This window comes from Seriola lalandi, unplaced genomic scaffold (genome assembly GCF_002814215.2).
Source record: "Seriola lalandi dorsalis isolate HSWRI2012SDOR001 ecotype SW California unplaced genomic scaffold, Sedor1 jcf7180002054359, whole genome shotgun sequence".
Classification (NCBI taxonomy): domain Eukaryota; kingdom Metazoa; phylum Chordata; class Actinopteri; order Carangiformes; family Carangidae; genus Seriola; species Seriola lalandi.
This window is the reverse complement of record NW_019524912.1, coordinates 71,910-78,604: the sequence shown is the minus strand read 5'-3', so window position 1 is coordinate 78,604 and position 6,695 is coordinate 71,910.

Here is a 6,695-nt window from a genome sequence, read left to right as displayed (position 1 = left end):
AGGTAATTTATAACATGTCACTTATTGCATATAATGTGGAGCTTGACAACAGTGTAGTGTAGAAAACTGCCCAGTTTAGTCTTTGACTAAAGATTACTGTTGCTGTCAGACATGTTTATGCTGATTTACAGCTTTCATTGTAATACACAAAATAAATTTACTACATAAAGGAAGATGTCATGATGAGCACCTCTCCTCAGAACATGGAGAAAAATGATTTACTTTGTCAGCATCTATTAAAATATCTGACTAGTACTGACATTGAACACCTGTAGCAGTCCTCATACAACAAACATTTTCAGACTGTAAAAGTATATCAGGAGACATGACAGATAACTACATCACACAATTCACAATAGTGCTTATTTACCAAAAGAAGCTCCCAGTAATGACGAGACAGTGACAGTTAGCATTAGCTACCTAGCTACATGTTAGTAACTGTGTGCCAGCACTCATCAACAAACTGAAAATGAAATGTCAAAATACACAACATTGGTTACCAACCATTCAGAAACGTCCTGCTGCAGTTGTAGAGTTTGAACTTCTTCAGCAGCCTCTCCCTCTGGCTCAGATTCTGGATAAAAGTCATGTGGTTGAACCAAAGCGCTTCCGACGCCAGGTCACAGGTCACGGTCACCGTAAACATTAGAGCATGGTCCAAGAAGCCCAAGCCGCATCCCCTTCCGGAGAGGGGCGTGGTCAGGCACAGCTCATTTGCATTTAAAGCTACAGACACAGAAACAGCCTCTCCTGAACAAGGCTGAAAAAGAGGTTTACAGGCATGCTGAAATATAGGATCGGAGCGGATTTTTAGCAAGAAGCTTCAAAGACATGCTTTGAGGACCTCTGAGACTTATTCAAACTTGTTGAAAAGGTTGGTTAAAGGTCCCTTTAATAAAGTGTATCCTCTGTGTCCTCAGCTGGCAGACCTCCAGTCCTCAGCCTTCTCTCACACAGTGACCGCTGGGCCGGTGGAAAAGCTAACAGAGAACATTTACTGTGACTCACTGGAACCTGTTACTGGTCCTGGACAAATCACTTTTCTTATCGTCATTAAATATTTTTATGTTTAGTTTATGATATAAACATTAAAATGGACATCTAAGGCATGACTCTCAATACTAACTTTCACAGCACTAATAAACAAGCCCAGAGACCTATGCCAATCGCTACAAAGCCTATGTTTAGTCTGAATTTTACCAGCTTGACTTTACAGACAGTTAAAACGCCCTTCTAGTGTGATAAAGTTAGCAGGTTGGCTCTAATCAACGTCACACAGCGATACCAAGCAGAGGAATTGCATACAATCTGTACCCGGCTGTTTGGACGAGGCAAAACGTTAGCCACATTAGCTGCCATGCTAACAACACATGCTACAGGCTCTCGTGTACATACAGTAAAGCAACATAAAATGGTGAAACTTACAGCTCCCAAGTTTGAAGTTGGGTCTCAGACAGTCGGTGCTGATCCAAGCTTTATCTTCAGAATGTAGCGAATCCCACATTGTACTGGTCCTTTTTGAGAAAGCAGTCCGACGTGAAATGGTTAGCTCGCTACAACTCCTAAAGTGTCCATCAAAAACAAAATAAAACAATTCCACTGGGTCTTCAGATCCTCAGACGTAGGGGGTGGAGCAAGCAAAAGACGGAGAGGATGGCCTTTTCTCATGTTTGGGGGGTTTGTAGACAGGGACACATACTACTGATAGAAAACCATGGAAAAGTGCATTTTGCATTATATGTCCCCTTTAAAGTAAAACAGCAGAAGAGGAAAAAGGGTTATTACTGGTATGGAACTGATCCCCTACCTGAGGCGTCATTTTATATCTGATCCTGACTCTCAGCCAACAACCTTTAAATAAATCCTCTGTCCGCGGACACACTCGTACTTTCTGTGTGTATGTGTGTGTGTGTGTGTGTGTGTGTGTGTGTGTGTGTGTGTGTGTTGATGCAGAGATGTGGGATGAGTTGCCCTGTTAAAACAATGAAGGGAAACTGGCTGCATGGTGCCAGTCTCTCTCTCTCACTCTCTCTCATCTGTCTGTCTGTCTCTCTGTCTCCCTCTTCCTCTGTCCCTCTCTGTCTCTGTCTCTCTCTCTCTCACTCTTTCTCCCTCTCTCTCTCTGTCTCTCCCTCTCTCTCAGTCTCTGTCTCTCTCTCTCCCTTTCTGTCTCCCTCTCTGTCTTCCCACCAGGTTATTATGAGGCACTGACCAGAGAGGAAGAAAATTATTGTCCTTCCTCACACACCCTCACACACCCTCACACATAAACACACACACACGCACACACACACACACACACGCACACACACACACACACAAAAACACGCATGCATACACACACACGTACACACAGAAAGTATGAGTGTGTCCGTGGACAGAGGATTTATTTAAAGGTTGTTGGCTGTTGGCTGCCTGGTTATTGGAAGTGACGTTGAGTGACTCATGTTGGACTGCTCTGTCACATCCTGTTCGCCTGCCAGGGGCTGGTCAACATTGAATGTGAGAACTGATTGCATTAACAATATTCAGGATGTTGACATTTGCTCCTCCCACCTGACATCTGGAGCCGGTCTGTGGACGACACATCACTAACATCAACCTACATTAAGGTCACATGATTTCCTGGACACTGGCTGATGGGATCAGAAAGACCAAAGGTTCAGGAAACCCACTCACACAGACTAGGATCTTAATGTGGACTCCGACCACCACCTACAGCTCAGTGGTGAGGTGAGGACGAGGATGGAGAGATAGAGTTGATGCAGGTCTGAGGGGCACTCCAGACCAAGACCAGATACTTAGTAATTTAGTGAGCAGCTTCGAGCGGAGGATAGTATCGAATGCAGAGCTGTAATCGATGAACAGCATTCTGACATAGTTGTCCTTCTGGTCCAGGTGAGAGAGGGCGGAGTGAAGTGCAGTAGACATGGTATCCTCGGTTGACCTGTTGGAATAATAGGCGTACTGGTGTGGATCAAGTGGGGGGGGGGGGGGGGGGGGGGGGGGGGGTGGCTTTGATGTGGTTCAGCACAAGTCAATCGAAGCACTTCATTTTGATGGGAGTGAGAGCAATGGGGCGGCAGACGTTCAGGCATGTTACTGATGATTGTTTGGACACAGGGATAATGGTGGTGGTTTTTGGGCATGTGGGCACTGTCGCTAAGGCAAACAACAGGTTAAAGATGGTAGTAAACACCTCAGCCAGCTGGTCAGCACATGCTCTGATCACCCGTCCTGGTGTTTGCTGTCAGGGCCGGCCGCTTTGTGTGTGCTCCCTCTGCTTAGGGAGGATCTGACCTCAGAGGTGGACAGGGTGAATACATGGTCATCTGGTGACGGGGCTTTGATTGCAGTCTCCGTGTTGAGTCTGTCGAAGCTGGCATAGAAGTGGTTCAGTGTCATCAGGGAGTGAGGCATCGTTCACCACAGGGCAGTTGTTTGGGCTCTTGTAATCAGTGATAGCCTGTTTTCCTTGCCACAGGCGCTGAGGGCCATTGTTTAGTAGGTAGACGTCTTCAGTTCGTCATCTGTAGTTTTGTTTTGCATGCCTGAGATTGGACCGGGCTGTGCAGTACAGCACCTCTCCTCAGCCTTTGACCGTCAGTGTGCAGCAGCAGCTCTCAGTAACCTCTTCCAGAGTCTCCTCTACAGGCTTCTCATCTGGGTGGAATTCACAATCATCACGTATAATTAATAACCTTTTTCTCCTGATAATATCTCATCATCTTCGCTTTGTTATCTTAAGATCAGGATAAAAAATGATTTGCTAGTATGGCCTGTCTCTGCTTCTGTAGAAATGCTCTTTCTGCTCACAGAACTGCTCTGTGTGCTCTGTCACATGCTCCTGTGTGGTTTTTATGTCCTTGAGTTTTTGAGGCTTATTAAATGCCATAGTTTTGTAAAAACAATAAGCCACAGGAGGAGCTGTCCTCACTCTGCCCCCAGCATGTCTAACACCACGGCTATTTGCTTTAGTATCTCCTCTCATGTCCTCGAACACCATTCTGTGACTGTTGGTGACTGAAGAAGAAGAAGAAGAGAGAAACAGTTGTACCAGTCATTATCATCTCTCAGCTGATTCCTCAGACTGTTTCCTCCCTCTGCCGTGTCACTGTGTTTTTGAACGTACCCGTCAGCGGCCGTGACTCCAGCCTCACTCTTTAAATCTCACACTGCATGAAGCTGCTGTTGTTCTCCTGTACATCGGAGCACCTGCTGTTTCGGTGGGGTGCAGCAGCGTGGAGCCGGAGCTCCGTGCTGATGGAGAGTCAGAGGACTCACCTTACTGTTATTATTGTCATATCAGAGGCCCTCTGAAAGCTGCTGGGAGGGAGATAACACAGCTCATAGGCGGGGCAGGAGGCTCTCTCTGTCAATAAACAATCTCTGATATCTGCTGAATAGCTGTTTGAGCAGATGTGTCAAGTCAAATAAATATAAGGGAGAGTCCATTAAATCCAGATCTTCTCTGTGAGTGAGCGAGCAGCACCAGATGATCGACTGCAAAACAGGAAACATGTTTTTGTCCCGTTTGATGGTATTAACACCGGAGACTGAACTCAAAACGAAGACGAAGTTCATCTTTGAAGTAGGTGTTCCTATTTTCCAACAGTATATTTTTACAGCACTACGTCAGAGGGGACTCATGATGATCATGTTTTATCACAACCTGCATCTTATTTTCTCAGTTGTATTACAATAACAGTGTAAAATAACGGCTGACAGGTCTGCGAACACAAGCCAACACTTCCACATCCTCATCATCTAAAACACTTCATTGAGAGGTCAAACTGAGAATGTTGCTGATAATCCTCGTTACTCAGGAAACCGAGAGTAAATGCAAAAGGTGGAAGCTGAAACAGGAAGTGGGTTTGTGAACGTGTGTAATCATTTGATTGTTTACTTTTGTTTCTCTTCCTGATAAGTTTGGCCAGTTTGAACAGCGTTGTCAGATCATGGAGAGTTCAATGTTAATACTGATGAAAATGAAGCACAAAACTACCACAGTATCATCCAAGTCATAATGAAAAGTAATTATCATTTAAAGTTAGGCTGTAATCTGTATTTTTTCCACATTAAAATGTGTAAAGACAAGGAGACCTATATTTTCTATATGATGTTGAGTTGTGTTTTTACATTATCCCAAATGTTTCCATCAATTCTCAAACCAGAGAAAGCATCAATCTCAGCTCCAGCTCTTCCCTGAGTCTCTGTCCTCCGTACAGCGTCGCTCAAACTCTGACTTTAAATGTGAAACTGCTTCATTCAGTGTTTTTAACTGTTAGAATCACCAGGTCTGTTTGATTTCCTGAACCACTGACACTGAAGCAATCCAACCTGAGAGGAGTTTACGGTAATGGCGGTGAAGACAACAACTCCCATGAGCCCACGCTATTTCATGATGTCATCCAATGCTGTCTTTGTTATTGTTTTGATTGAGAACCCCTAGAGGCAGAAGTTACTGACTGTGCGTTTAAGAAAAGAGTCACGATGGAGATGCAGCAACATGTCAACACGCATCATCACTTACATGGACTGAATTTGAAGCTTCAAACTCTTCTTTAATCTTTATCAGTGAAGAACATTTGCTCAGTCATCATGGAGATGGTTTTGTTGTCATCACGTGGTCTAAGTATGGAACCTCAGTCACATGATAATGGTTAGAACTTGGTCCACGAAGGTGTGGCCCCTCAACTCAAGTGGGACGTCTGGTTGGACCGTGAAGGATCCACCTGTTGGAGTCTTTGTTGTCCAGGTAAAGGAGGACGTGTTTGAAGGAGCCTTTGAAATGGGACACTCTGTCTTCAGATGCAAACTCTGAAGGATGAGACCCCTGAGTTGAGACACAGTTATAAAATGCACTTACATAGAGCTTTCTAGTCTTTTTGACCAAAGGACTTTACAATGGAAGCCACATTCACCCATTCACACACATTAACACACCAATGACACATCTGGGGGCAATTTGGGGTTCAGTATGTGGCCCGAGGACACTTGAAATGTTGACTGGAGAATCTGGGAATCAAACCCTACCATTAGCAGACAACTCTACTTCCTGAGCCACAGACACCACCGTGGAGTGGTCAGTGGACAGTTGCCACCTTCTATGTGAATATGCCCTAATGTAGCCTAGAACTGATTTACATTTTTTTCAACTTTTTGGTTGGGTTTCTGTGCACAACCAGCACCGTTATAATAACTAAGGTTGTGCTTAACAGTGTGATTTAGATTAGATTTGACTGGTATATTCTTTTCTTTAAATGTGTAGCTGTATCTTTATGAATTATACAAGATAGTGCCATAAAATAAATACCTATCTTAATCTTCAGCCCCAAATCTAAGTGAATGGATGGAATATCTGCTGATTATTGCTACATTGGTTATTGTGTAACATAGACTATAATATAGGCTACAGTTGGAAATGTACAATTAATTAAACAATAGGCATTCATTGCCTTTATTCTGATAGCCACAGTGAGAGAGAGGATGATTTGCATGACGGGCCACTGGTCGGACTCGAACCCGTGCCACTGCGGTCAGGACTAAGCCGCTATGGTATGTATTCTAGCAGGTGAGCCACTGGAGCACCATGCAGCTGACTTTACCTGAAGAAGCCATTCATGTGTGTAGTATCTCACAGCACACAGAGCTCGTCAGTCTACTGCTCATTAATAAACTTCTCCAGTCCATCT